Below are 14,737 nucleotides of genomic sequence, written 5' to 3'. Positions count from 1 at the left end.
GATGGGAAGCTAAAATGGGAACCCCTTTACCTTGGGAGTAAGCCTGTCAGGTAAAACACAAGACATCTAGTTAAATTTGGTTCTCAGTGAATAATTTTTTAGTATAAGTACATCCCAAGTATTGCAGGAGATGGACTTCTACTAAAAAAAGAAAAAAAAGTTTTCATTGTTTCCCAAAAATTCAAATTTAACTGGGATTCATGTATTTCTGTTTGGTAAATCCAGCCACCTAAAAAGCATGATTAGAACGGATTCCTTCTTTAGCTAAAAGAGAGTACATCAGTGGTGAGTGAACACAGCTCTCTCCCATCAGGGCCAGAGTTAACGATCACGGGAGGATGACGTGTCATCAGGTGGCCAGTAGGGTTCAGAAGTGCAAACATGCATCTTCCTTGGCCCAGCACAGACCACAAGGTACTGGCAACCCCACAAAAGACGAGGCGATAAGGCAGAGGAGATGAAGGCAGAGGGAGAAAACATGGCCAGTTCAGGAAGCAGCAGAAGGTGATGGTGCCCAGGAGGTCACAGGCCAGCCTGCTGGGGAGCCTCACAGTTCAAGGTGTGAAGCGCTCTTCCCAGGGTTCAGTGGTGATCACACCTGCAGGAAGGTGCACAGCTAAGCAGTAGGGGGTCACTGAAGCCCAGTGGCTACTCTGCTCCACCCTTGTTTCTTTTCCATGAAGTTTACAAAATATCTGTACATCCTGTACTCCCATGAACCTTGTACAAGACCTTGATCTTAATGCAGCATCTGCACCTTTGCAACCTGCTGTAGGATTTTCTTTTTTTTTTTTTTCTTTTCTTTTTTTTTTTTTTAATTTTATTTTATTTTTAAACTTTACATAACTGTATTAGATTTGCCAAATATCAAAATGAATCCGCCACAGGTATACATGTGTTCCCCATCCTGAACCCTCCTCCCTCCTCCCTCCCCATTCCATCCCTCTGGGTTGTCCCAGTGCACCAGCCCCAAGCATCCAGTATCGTGCATCGAACCTGGACTGGCAACTCATTTCATACATGATATTTACATGTTTCAATGCCATTCTCCCAAATCTTCCCACCCTCTCCCTCTCCCACAGAGTCCATAAGACTGTTCTATACATCACTGTCTCTTTTGCTGTCTCGTACACAGGGTTATTGTTACCATCTTTCTAAATTCCATATATATGCGTTAGTATACTGTATTGGTGTTTTTCTTTCTGGCTTACTTCACTCTGTATAATAGGCTCCAGTTTCATCCACCTCATTAGAACTGATTCAAATGTATTCTTTTTAATGGCTGAATAATACTCCATTGTGTATATGTACCACAGCTTTCTTATCCATTCATCTGCTGATGGACATCTAGGTTGCTTCCATGTCCTGGCTATTATAAACAGTGCTGCGATGAACATTGGGGTACTCGTGTCTCTTTCCCTTCTGGTTTTCTCAGTGTGTATGCCCAGCAGTGGGATTGCTGGATCATAAGGCATGTCTATTTCCAGTTTTTTAAGGAATCTCCACACTGTTCTCCATAGTGGCTGCACTAGTTTGCATTCCCACCAACAGTGTAAGAGGGTTCCCTTTTCTCCACACCCTCTCCAGCATTTATTACTTGTAGACTTTTGGATTGCAGCCATTCTGACTGGCGTGAAATGGTACCTCATAGTGGTTTTGATTTGCATTTCTCTGATAATGAGTGATGTTGAGCATCTTTTCATGTGTTTGTTAGCCATCTTTATGTCTTCTTTGGAGAAATGTCTATTTAGTTCTTTGGCCCATTTTTTGATTGGGTCATTTATTTTTCTGGAGTTGAGCTGTAGGAGTTGCTTGTATATTCTCGAGATTAGTTGTTTGTCAGTTGCTTCATTTGCTATTGTCTTCTCCCATTCTGAAGGCTGTCTTTTCACCTTGCTAATAGCTTCCTTTGATGTGCAGAAGCTTTTAAGGTTAATTAGGTCCCATTTGTTTATTTTTGCTTTTATTTCCAATATTCTGGGAGGTGGGTCATAGAGGATCCTGCTGTGATGTATGTCAGAGAGTGTTTTGCCTATGTTCTCCTCTAGGAGTTTTATAGTTTCTGGTCTTACGTTTAGATCTTTAATCCATTTTGAGTTTATTTTTGTGTATGGTGTTAGAAAGTGTTCTAGTTTCATTCTTTTACAAGTGGTTGACCAGAGTTCCCAGCACCACTTGTTAAAGAGATTGTCTTTAATCCATTGTATATTCTTGCCTCCTTTGTCGAAGATAAGGTGTCCATATGTGCGTGGATTTATCTCTGGGCTTTCTATTTTGTTCCATTGATCTATATTTCTGTCTTTGTGCCAGTACCATACTGTCTTGATAACTGTGGCTTTGTAGTAGAGCCTGAAGTCAGGTAGGTTGATTCCTCCAGTTCCATTCTTCTTTCTCAAGATCGCTTTGGCTATTCGAGGTTTTTTGTTTTTCCATACAAATTGTGAAATTATTTGTTCTAGCTCTGTGAAGAATGCTGTTGGTAGCTTGATAGGGATTGCATTGAATCTATAGATTGCTTTGGGTAGTATACTCATTTTCACTACATTGATTCTTCCAATCCATGAACATGGTATATTTCTCCATCTGTTAGTGTCCTCTTTGATTTCTTTCACCAGTGTTTTATAGTTTTCTATATATAGGTCTTTAGATTCTTTAGGTAGATATATTCCTAAGTATTTTATTCTTTCCGTTGCAATGGTGAATGGAATTGTTTCCTTAATTTCTCTTTCTGTTTTCTCATTATTAGTGTATAGGAATGCAAGGGATTTCTGTGTGTTGATTTTATATCCTGCAACTTTACTATAGTCATTGATTAGTTCTAGTAATTTTCTGGTGGAGTCTTTAGGGTTTTCTATGTAGAGGATCATGTCATCTGCAAACAGTGAGAGCTTGACTTCTTCTTTTCCAATTTGGATTCCTTTTATTTCTTTTTCTGCTCTGATTGCTGTGGCCAAAACTTCCAAAACTATGTTGAATAGTAATGGTGAAAGTGGGCACCCTTGTCTTGTTCCTGACTTTAGAGGAAATGCTTTCAATTTTTCACCATTGAGGATAATGTTTGCTGTGGGTTTGTCATATATAGCTTTGATTATGTTGAGGTAGGTTCCTTCTATTCCTGCTTTCTGGAGAGTTTTGATCATAAATGGATGTTGAATTTTGTCAAAGGCTTTCTCTGCATCTATTGAGATAATCATATGGTTTTTATTTTTCAATTTGTTAATGTGGTGTATTACATTGATTGATTTGCGGATATTGAAGAATCCTTGCATCCCTGGGATAAAGCCCACTTGGTCATGGTGTATGATCTTTTTAATGTGTTGTTGGATTCTGATTGCTAGAATTTTGTTAAGGATTTTTGCATCTATGTTCATCAGTGATATTGGCCTGTAGTTTTCTTTTTTTGTGGGATCTTTGTCAGGTTTTGGTATTAGGGTGATGGTGGCCTCATAGAATGAGTTTGGAAGTTTACCATCCTCTGCAATTTTCTGGAAGAGTTTGAGCAGGATAGGTGTTAGCTCTTCTCTAAATTTTTGGTAGAATTCAGCTGTGAAGCCGTCTGGACCTGGGCTTTTGTTTGCTGGAAGATTTTTGATTACAGTTTCAATTTCCGTGCTTGTGATGGGTCTGTTAAGATTTTCTATTTCTTCCTGATCGAGTTTTGGAAAGTTGTACTTTTCTAAGAATTTGTCCATTTCTTCCACGTTGTCCATTTTATTGGCATATAATTGTTGATAGTAGTCTCTTATGATCCTTTGTATTTCTGTGTTGTCTGTTGTGATCTCTCCATTTTCATTTCTAATTTTATTGATTTGATTTTTCTCCCTTTGTTTCTTGATGAGTCTGGCTAATGGTTTGTCAATTTTATTTATCCTTTCAAAGAACCAGCTTTTGGTTTTGTTGATTTTTGCTATGGTCTCTTTTGTTTCTTTTGCATTTATTTCTGCTCTAATTTTTAAGATTTCTTTCCTTCTACTAACCCTGGGGTTCTTCATTTCTTCCTTTTCTAGTTGCTTTAGGTGTAGAGTTAGGTTGTTTATTTGACTTTTTTCTTGTTTCTTGAGGTGTGCCTGTATTGCTATGAACTTTCCCCTTAGGACTGCTTTTACCGTGTCCCACAGGTTTTGGGTTGTTGTGTTTTCATTTTCATTCGTTTCTATGCAAATTTTGATTTCTTTTTTGATTTCTTCTGTGATTTGTTGGTTATTCAGCAGCGTGTTGTTCAGCCTCCATATGTTGGATTTTTTAATAGTTTTTCTCCTGTAATTGAGATCTAATCTTACTGCATTGTGGTCAGAAAAGATGCTTGGAATGATTTCTATTTTTTTGAATTTACCAAGGCTAGCTTTATGGCCCAGGATGTGATCTATCCTGGAGAAGGTTCCATGTGCACTTGAGAAGAAGGTGAAATTCATTGTTTTGGGATGAAATGTCCTATAGATATCAATTAGGTCTAACTGGTCTATTGTATCGTTTAAAGTTTGTGTTTCCTTGTTAATTTTCTGTTTAGTTGATCTATCCATAGGTGTGAGTGGGGTATTAAAGTCTCCCACTATTATTGTGTTATTGTTAATTTCTTCTTTCATACTTGTTAGCATTTGTCTTACATACTGCGGTGCTCCCGTGTTGGGTGCATATATATTTATAATTGTTATATCTTCTTCTTGGATTGATCCTTTGATCATTATGTAGTGACCATCTTTGTCTCTTTTCACAGTCTTTGTTTTAAAGTCTATTTTATCTGATATGAGTATTGCTACTCCTGCTTTCTTTTGGTCCCTATTCGCATGGAAAATCTTTTTCCAGCCCTTCACTTTCAGTCTGTATGTGTCCCCTGTTTTGAGGTGGGTCTCTTGTAGACAACATATGCAGGGGTCTTGTTTTTGTATCCATTCAGCCAGTCTTTGTCTTTTGGTTGGGGCATTCAACCCATTTACGTTTAAGGTAATTACTGATAAGTATGACCCCGTTGCCATTTACTTTATTGTTTTGGGTTCGAATTTATACACAATTTTTGTGTTTCCTGTTTAGAGAATATCCTTTAGTATTTGTTGGAGAGCTGGTTTGGTGGTGCAGAATTCTCTCAGCTTTTGCTTGTCTGAAAAGCTTTTGATTTCTCCTTCATACTTGAATGAGATCCTTGCTGGGTACAATAATCTGGGCTGTAGATTATTTTCTTTCATCATTTTAAGTATGTCTTGCCATTCCCTCCTGGCTTGAAGAGTTTCTATTGAAAGATCAGCTGTTATCCTTATGGGAATTCCCTTGTGTGTTATTTGTTGTTTTTCCCTTGCTGCTTTTAATATTTGTTCTTTGTGTTTGATCTTTGTTAATTTGATTACTATGTGTCTTGGGGTGTTTCGCCTTGGGTTTATCCTATTTGGGACTCTCTGGGTTTCTTGGACTTGGGTGATTATTTCCTTCCCCATTTTAGGGAAGTTTTCAACTATTATCTCCTCAAGTATTTTCTCATGGTCTTTCTTTTTGTCTTCTTCTTCTGGGACCCCTATGATTCGAATGTTGTAGCGTTTAATATTGTCCTGGAGGTCTCTGAGATTGTCCTCATTTCTTTTAATTCGTTTTTCTTTTATCCTCTCTGATTCATTTATTTCTACCATTCTATCTTCTAATTCACTAATCCTATCTTCTGCCTCTGTTATTCTACTATTTGTTGCCTCCAGAGTGTTTTTAATTTCACTTATTGCATTATTCATTATATATTGACTCTTTTTTATTTCTTCTAAGTCCTTGTTAAACCTTTCTTGCATCTTCTCAATCCTTGCCTCCAGGCTATTTATCTGTGATTCCATTTTAATTTCAAGATTTTGGATCAATTTCACTATCATTATTCGGAATTCTTTATCAGGTAGATTCCCTATCTCTTCCTCTTTGGTTTGGTTTGGTGGGCATTTATCCTGTTCCTTTATCTGCTGGCTATTCCTCTGTCTCTTCATCTTGTTTAAATTGCTGAGTTTGGGGTGTCCTTTCTGTATTCTGGCAGTTTGTGGAGTTCTCTTTATTGTGGCGTTTCCTCGCTGTGTGTGGGTTTGTACAGGTGGCTTGTCAAGGTTTCCTGGTTAGGGAAGCTTGTGTCGATGTTCTGGTGGATGGAGCTGTATTTCTTCTCTCTGGAGTGTAATGAAATGTCCAGTAATGAGTTATGAGATGTCTATGGTTTTGGGGTGACTTTGGGCAGCCTGTATCTTGAAGCTCAGGGCTGTGTTCCTTTGTTGCTGGAGAATTTGCTTGTTATGTCTTTCCCTGGAACTTGTTGGCCCTTGTGTGGTGCTTGGTTTCAGTGTCGGTATGGAGGCGTTTGATGAGCTCCTGTCAATTAATGTTCCTTGGAGTCAGGAGTTCCCTGGAGTCAGGGATTGGACTTAAGCCTCCTACTTCCAGTTATGGGTCTTAATTTTACAGTAGTTTCAAAACTTCTCCTTCTATACAGCACCACTGATAAAACATCTACGTTAAAGATGATAAGTTTCTCTACTGTGAGGGTCACTCAGAGAGGTTCACAGCGTTACATGGAGAAGAGAAGAGGGAGGAGGGAGTTAGAGGTGACCCAAATGAGATGAGGTGGAATCAATAGTGGAGAGAGTGGGCTAGCCAGTAGTCACTTCCTTATGTGCACTCCACAACTGGACCACTCAGAGATGTTCACGGAGTTATACAGGGAAGAGAAGAAGGAGGCAGGAGACAGAGGTGGTCAGAAGGATAAAAGGGGGAAATGAAAAGGCGGGAGACAGATCCAGCCAGTAATCAGTTCCTTAAGTGTTCTCCACCGTCTGGAACACACAGAAATTCACAGAGTTGGGTAGAGTAGAGAGGGGTTAGGGAGGAGATACAGGTGACCTGGTGGAGAAAATGGAGAGTCCAAAGGGAGAGAGAGCAGTCAAGCCAGTAATCTCGTACACTAGTGAAAAATGGGTCCTGAAGATTGGGTTCTTAAAGGTACAAAATTGGTAACAAATACATAAAAACAAAAATTAGAAATTAGAGTAGAGTTTGGAATTTCAAAAATGCGATGTTAATGAAAAGGAGAAGGAAAAGAAAGAGAGAAAAAACGAACAAAGAAAAACAAACAAGGTCGTGAAAGTAATAAAGAAACTACAGGTACAAAATTGATAACTAATACCAAACAGCAAAAATTAAAAATCCAGAGTAGAGTTTGGAATTTCAGAAATACAACGTTAAAAAAAAAAAAAAAAAAAGAAGAAGAAGAAAAATAAAGAGAGAAACCAAACAAACCAACAAAAACAATGTCGCAAAAATTATAAAGAAAATACAGGTACAAAATTGATATCAAATACCAAAAAGCATAAATTAAAAATCTTGAGTAGAGTTTGGAATTGCAGATATACGATGTTATATAAAAGAAGAAGAGAAAGAAACAGAGGAAAAAAAAAAAAGTCACAGCAATTATGAAAAAAACTATAGGTACAAAATTGATAACATATATCAAAAGGCTAAAATTAAAAATCTAGAGTAGAGTTTGGAATTTCAAAAATGCAATGTTAAAGAAAAGAAGAAAAAGAAAAAAAAAGAAAAAAAAAAAAAAAAAACCACGGTCAAAAAATTATAAAATATATATATGAAGTTTGCTGAAGAAGAAAAAAAAAAATAGGGTCTTTTTTTTTTTTTTGCAAAGTAATAGTTATAAAAGTGAAAATTAAAGGACAATAGAGGACTTAAAAAAAATTTTTTTTTAATTAAAGAAAAAAAGAAAGAAAGAAAGATTGATCGTAAAAATAGTAAAAATATATCTAGGTCTTTCTCTGGTTTTGTTGTGAGTATTGTGGGTTCAGTTCATTTTTGGCAGTTCCTTAGTCCGACTTATATTTCTCAAGATCTATAGGCCCCTTCCTATGTAATCCGTAGTAACCACAGGGTTTTAATCTATGGCCTGTAGCTTCCAAGGCGTTTCCCTCTGTTAGAGCTTCTTCTGTTTGCTGGTCTCTTCAGTGTCTGGTTCCCGCCCTGACACAAAGGGGACGGTGGAGGACCCTATTTTTTTTTTTTTTTTTTTTTAATTTAGGCTCACTTGTTCAGCCGCGCTGTGGGGAGGGAGGGAGGGATGCTGCAAACAGATAGCACTGGCGTGCGCTCGAAGTGCCTCGGCCACACTGGGTCTGCCCCCGCTCACGGCGCGTGTAACCTCCCTGCCCACACTGCTTGGGCTCTAGGTTGTTCCGCCGGGAACAATCAGAGGCCGGCCCTGGACTGAGCTCCCAGGTCCAAGCCGCTCAGGTTCAGGCACTCGGGTAGTCCTCAGAGGCGCAGACTCGGTTGGGCCTGCGTTTTGTGTTCTTCCCAGGTCGAGCAGCTCAGGCGATGAGGTGCTTGGCGGGCGCCAATGCTGCGACTTATCGCCTCCCCGCCACTCGGTTATCTGGGTGTAAAACCGGCGCACCTTCTCAGGCAGATGTTGACCGTCCAGACCCCCAAGAAGTTTTAGTTAGCAAAGAAGCCTGCTTACAGTTTTATAGATAGTGTCTCTCTGGGGCTGCGATTGCCCCCTTCCGGCTCTGGTTGCCTGTCACCGGAGGGGGAGGTCTGCAGCCGGCTATCTCTGTTCAGTCCTTTGTTCTGTGCGCGGGCCTGGCGGTGTCTTAGGTTAGGGCTGGCTTTTCGCGTGGTAGATATCCCACAGTCTGGTTTGCTAGCCCAAATTATTTCGCTCAGATAGCGCTCAGGACATTCGGCCCGATTCTTACTCTAAGGGACACAGCCTGTGCCGCACTTCCCTGCCCAGCCCCCGCTTGCTAATGCCGTGTGCAGGCGTCTGCGCTGCTTCTCCGCTGGGGGAGTTCCCGTAGGGCTCACAATCCGCGATTTTTAATTGTTTATTTTTTTTTTTTCCCCTCCCTTTTATGTTGCCCTCTGTGCTTCCAAAGCTCGGCACAGATTCGGCAGTGAGAGGGTTTCCTGGTGTTTGGAAACTTCTCTCTTTTTAAGACTCCCTTCCCGGGACGGAACTCCGTCCCTCCCTCTTTTGTCTCTTTTTTTGTCTTTTATATTTTTTCCTACCTCCTTTCGAAGAGTTGGGCTGCTTTTCTGGGTGCCTGATGTCCTCTGCCGGCATTCGGAAGTTGTTTTGTGGAATTTACTCGATGTTTAAATGCTCTTTTGATGAATTTGTGGGGGAGAAAGTGTTCTCCCCGTCCTACTCCTCCGCCATCTTGGCTCCTCCTCTCGGATTTTCTTTACCAATCAAATTGTTCTTTATTTTTACTTTATGTACTAAGAACTCTCACAATGGGTGACGAGAGAGAAGTATCGTGTCCAACTTATTAGATATTCCTTAGTATCTTCCAAGTGAGAGTGGTGAAACATACCCCCCAAATTCCTAAAATTCCTCAGAATTGCAGAACAGTAGTGCCTGGTTAAAGCTAAGGGGCACGGTGGGCCCAGAACCTTGGGGGAGATGTGTTTCAGGTTAATTTAGGATTGAGCATGTGTATGGCTTGGAGGAATGATTCAGAGCATCTCATACAGTAGATCAGGGTGGACCTTAAGAAACTCCAGTTTTAACCACTTCCCAGGTGATGCTACCACGGCTGGTCCAGTGATGACACTTTGAGAACCACTGACTTACACAAGGAGACAGCTTCCACAGAAACTGAAACGGCACTTTTTGAGACACTTACTCTATTTTATTCTGAGAGCTTCCTCACATGGAAAACCCAGATGCCAACTTGAAAATTAGCAGAGTAGCTCTTCCACAACTAAGGTTGTAAAGAAAAAACAATATGGAGATGCATTGGAAGGGAGAGATAGAGTCTAGTCAGGACCCATACTCCTGATGGGTGACCCAGAATTAGGAGGGGGCATTACCAACTTGGTATCTTCCCTGGGAGGACATGCTGAGCACCTGAGCCCTGGTGACCTGAATGAGGAAGACAAGCCCCCATATCTTGATTTGAAACCAGCAGAGCTACGTCTGGGAGAGAGCTGGGGGCTGTGGTAAGCCAAGACCCCATGCTTAGTAGGTTAGTGCCAAACTTACTGACGCTGAATGTTGCCGGTAATGATGCTCAATGTAGCCACAGGTCACATGGGAAAGAGAATTATATACTAATTTTAGGACACGTGCCAAAGGGGCAAGGATTTCTTGAAACTTTATCCAGGGATGAAATCACTTGACATTTAAAAAAATCCTCCCTGTACCCAGCTGTCCCAGTGCTAGAAGGAGACTTTTCTGACATTCCTCACTTACCTTGCTAGCACTGCTTGCCCTGCTATGTCTCTGTGTTCCCTGTGGAACAGACATACCCAGCCCAGCCACGTCCACAACGCTCCTCCAAAATGGCTTTGCCCTCAAGGGCCTGGATTCCCACACAATCGCCTCCTTTCCTACCATTCACGGTGGGTGGACTCAGCCGTGACTTGCATCCCCTCAAGGTGAGTCCCACTCCAGGTCAGCTCCAGCCAGAAGTACACCTGCAACTGTTGAGGTGGGGCTTACATTCAGCTGCACTGGGGGCCAGCCAGACCCACCAGCATGCCCAAAGCAAATGCAGGTCCATCTAACAGAACACCAAACTCAGCCTACACAGGAGACACCCTGGATTTCCTGTCTCTGGTGACCTGGGGGAGCTGTTCCTTTGGGCCGCCTAGGAGACACTCTACAAACATCCACTTATTCAACATGGAGACATAGTTCATCTACCTAATATTAATGCATAGAAACAAAAAGGCAAAATAAAGAGACAAAGAATCTATGCTAAATGAACAGCTAAGACATAAACTCAGAAAAAGAACTAAACAAGATGGAGATAAATAATCTACATCAAATGACTGCAAAGTAAGGGTCATAAAGATATTTACTGGGTCTTCCCTGCTGGTTCATTTGTTAAGATTTTCCGGACAATGTAGGCAACAAGGGTTCAACCCGTGGTCTGGGAACTAAGATCCCAGGCTGCGGGGCAAGTAAAGCTGCATGTCACAGCTGTTGAACTCATGTACCCTAGAGCCTGTGCTCCACAAGAGAAGACAGAACGATGGGAAGCCCACGCACCAAAACTGAGTGCAGCCCCCACTCTATGCAACTAGAGAAAGCCAATGACACAGCAAGCCCCAGTGGACCCATTAAATAAACGAATAAAAGATATTGACTTCTATCAGGGGAAGCATGAAAGAACAGAGTGAGAACTCCACAAAGAGGCAATAAGTATAAAAAAGAACTGATTATAATGGAAGAATACAATAACTGACACGAAAAATACAGCAGATGAGTCAAGAGATTGGATGACTCAGAGGACAGATCAGTAAGCTGACACACAGAGCAGTGCCGGTGCACTGGGCTGACCCAGAGGGAGGGGGCGGGGCCTCAGGACGGGGAGCACATGTGCACCCGTGGCGGATTCATGTCAATGTACGGCAGAACCACTACCGTACTGTAAAGTAATTAGCCTCCAATTAAAATAAATATTTATATTTAAAAAAAAGACAAAGAAATACAGAGTAGTGGAAATCACCCGATCTGAGCACCAAAAAGAAGAAAATAAGCCAAAAAATTGAGGATAGTTTAAGGCCATTTGGTGGATATCAAACATGCTAACATTCACATTATAGGAATTCAAGGAGAAGAGAGAAAGATAAACTCTCCCTTGAAGAAACAATGACTGAAAATTTCCCTATATTGTTGAAGGAAACACACCCAGGTCCAAGAAGCACAGAGAGTCCAACACAGGGTAAACCAAAGGAGAAACATGCCAAGACATATACTGATCAAACTAAGAAAAACTTAGCAAAAAGAGAAAATGGTAAAAGCAGAAAGGGAAAAGCAACAAATAACAAGGGAATCCCCATAAGTTTAACAGCTGATCTTTCTGAAGAAACGCTGCAGGCCAGAAGGGTGTGGCATGATATACTTAAAGTTATGAAAGGGAAAAACTTACCAGCAAGACTACTCCAACCGGCTACGACCTCACTCAGATTCAAAGAACTCAGTACCTTTACAAATAAGCAAAAGTTAAAAAATTCAGCACCACCAAAGTAGCTTTACAACAAATATTAAAGGATTCTCTCTAGGCAGGAAATAGAAGGGAGTGAATAGACATGGAAAAAAAACAGAATAATAAAGTAAATAATAGTATCATGCATAGCAATAATTACCTTACCTATAAATGGATAAAATGGTCCAACTGAAACACAGACTGGCTGAATGGAAACAAAAACAAGCCCCATATAAATGGTGTCCATAATACATCCACCTCAGACCTAGGGACACACACGGACTAAAACGGAGGGCCTGGAAAAAAGGTATTCCATGCAAATGGAAATCAAAAGAAAGCTGGAGTAGCAATTCTCATCTCAGATAAAATAGACTTTTAAATAAAGACTATTACAAGAGACAAGGAAAGACACTCAAGGAAGACACTTACAAGATCCAGGAAGAGGATAGTGCAATAATAATACACACACATCCAACACAAGAGCACCTAAATACGTAAGACAAATACAAATAACCATAAAACAGGGAATCGACAGTAAGAAAATAATACTAGGGGACTTTACCACCCCACTTATACCAATGGACAGATCATCCACAAAGAAGATTAATATAGAAACATAAGCCTTAAATCACACATTAGACTAGATGGACCTTATTGATATCTTTAGCATATTCCATCACCAAACAGCAGAATACATTTTTTTTTTTCTCAAGTGCACATGAAACACTCTCTGGAATGGATCACATCTTGGGTCACAAATCAAGCCTTGCAAAATTTAAGAAACTGAAATCACAGCAAGCATCTTTTCTGATCACACTGATACATGATTAGGGATCATTTATAGGAAAATTTGTAAAAAACACAAACACATGGAGAAATCAAACAGGTCACTGAAGAAATCAAAGAGGAAATTTAAAAATACCTAAAAACAAATGGCAATGAATAAATGACAACCCAAAACCTATGTGATGCAATAAATCAATGCTAAGAGGGAAGTTTATAGCAATACAAGAAGCCTACCTCAAGAAATGAAAAGAACATCAAATAAACAACCTAATCTAACACCTAAAGAACCTAGAAAAAGAGGAAAATGGCCACAAAACCTCCAAAGTTAGCAGAAGGAAAGAAATCATAAAGATCAGAGCAGAAATAAATGGAAATGAAGGAAACACGAGCAAAGATGAATAAAACAATAAGATACGTCTTGGAGAACATAAACAAACTTGACAAATCATTAGCCGGACTCATCAAGAAAAACAAGGAGAAGACTCAAAGCAACTTGAAATGAAAAAGGAGACGTTACAACAGACCACAAAGAAAGACAAAGGGTCATAAGAGACAATTAGAAATAACTGCATGACAAGAAAATGGATATCCTGGAACAAAAGGACAAATTCTTAGAAAAGTACAATCTTCTAAAGACTGAACCAGGAACAAATAGAAAATATGAATAAATCAAGCACAATAATTGAAATATTATTTAAATTAAAATAAATTAAATATTAATTTAAATAAATTAATTCAATAGTTAATTTAATCAATATAATAGATTACTTTATAATATTAATATAATACATAATTTAATATTTAATGATTAAATTAATTCAATAATTTAATTTAATAATTTCCATTATTAAATTAAAAAATATTCAATTATTCAAGGACAAAGGAATCGTCCCATTGGGACAATCTGGTATCCATGTGGGAAGGTAAGTTGGATCCCTACCTCACAAAACACCACCAAACCAATTAGACACATATTAAAAACCAACAATTGAAGGAAAAACTTTACAAAATTTGGAACAATTTTTGATGAGGGGATATCTTTTCTTTAAATTGAGGTATTGTTGATTTATAATAATTTGTTTGTTTAAGGTGTACAGCAAAGTGATTCAGTGATTCAGCCTCTCAGGTGCTTCCTTGGACAAAATGCATTCCCTTTGGGAGGTCCCTGGGCCATGCCCTCAGAACAGCTGCTGCTGCTAAGTTGCTTCAGTCATGTCGGACTCTGTGCGACCCCATAGACCCACCAGGCTCCCCTGTCCCTGGGATTCTCCAGGCAAGAACACTGGAGTGGGTTGCCATTTCCTTCTCCAATGCATGAAAGAGAAAAGTGAAAGGGAAGTCGCTCAGTCCTGTCCGACTCTCCGCGACCCAATGGACTGCAGCCTACAAGGCTCCTCTGCCCATGGGACTTTCCAGGCAAGAGTAGTGGAGTGGGTTGCCATTGCCTTCTCTGTCAGAACAGCTAAGAATCCTGAATAGGCAAAGCAGCAAGCATATGGTGGTGCTTGTGGGGGGTTTTTAGACTGAATAAATTATTCTAACAGTATAAGAAACTGGAGAAGGCAATGGCACCCCACTCCAGTGTTCTTGCCTGGAGAATCCCAGGGACAGGGGAGCCTGGTGGGCTGCCGTCTATGGGGTCGCACAGAGTCAGACACGACTGAAGTGACTTGGCAGTAGCAGTGGTAGCAATACAAGAAACAAGTCCAGAGGTTAAGAGAGGATCTCCAAACCTACCTTCAAACAGGAGGTCTTGCTCCCTTGAATGTGGGTGTGTGAAACAGCGCTTGGGAAAGGAAGAGGTGTGTCATGAATATTTTGTCTGCAGAGGACAAAGCGGTGTGTAGAGAGGATGTGCAGGCACGTCCCAGGACACTGAGCACACGGACACATGGACTGGAGTCTCAGCTCTGCTCTGGGGGCATCACACTCTCTCTACCCCGGACACAGGGTGAGCAGCTCGCACGTATCCTGGAGAGTATGGTCACATGACC

The 14,737-nt window shown here is 40.4% G+C and overlaps 1 long non-coding RNA gene across 1 annotated transcript; it reads right to left on the bottom strand.

The window, feature by feature from the left end:
• Positions 1-394: 394 nt before the first annotated feature.
• Positions 395-14,716, bottom strand: LOC129640775 (uncharacterized). The gene is made up of 3 exons (XR_008708980.1): positions 14,481-14,716; positions 10,358-10,446; positions 395-598 (listed from the first exon to the last, which is right to left on the bottom strand). It is a non-coding gene; the product is annotated as an uncharacterized LOC129640775 (long non-coding RNA).
• Between the last annotated feature and the right edge of the window lie 21 nt (positions 14,717-14,737).

The sequence above is a fragment of the Bubalus kerabau genome, unplaced genomic scaffold, assembly GCF_029407905.1.
Source record: "Bubalus kerabau isolate K-KA32 ecotype Philippines breed swamp buffalo unplaced genomic scaffold, PCC_UOA_SB_1v2 scaffold_40, whole genome shotgun sequence".
Taxonomy (NCBI): Eukaryota; Metazoa; Chordata; class Mammalia; order Artiodactyla; family Bovidae; genus Bubalus; species Bubalus kerabau.
This window is presented reverse-complemented; position numbering and strand designations above follow the sequence as displayed.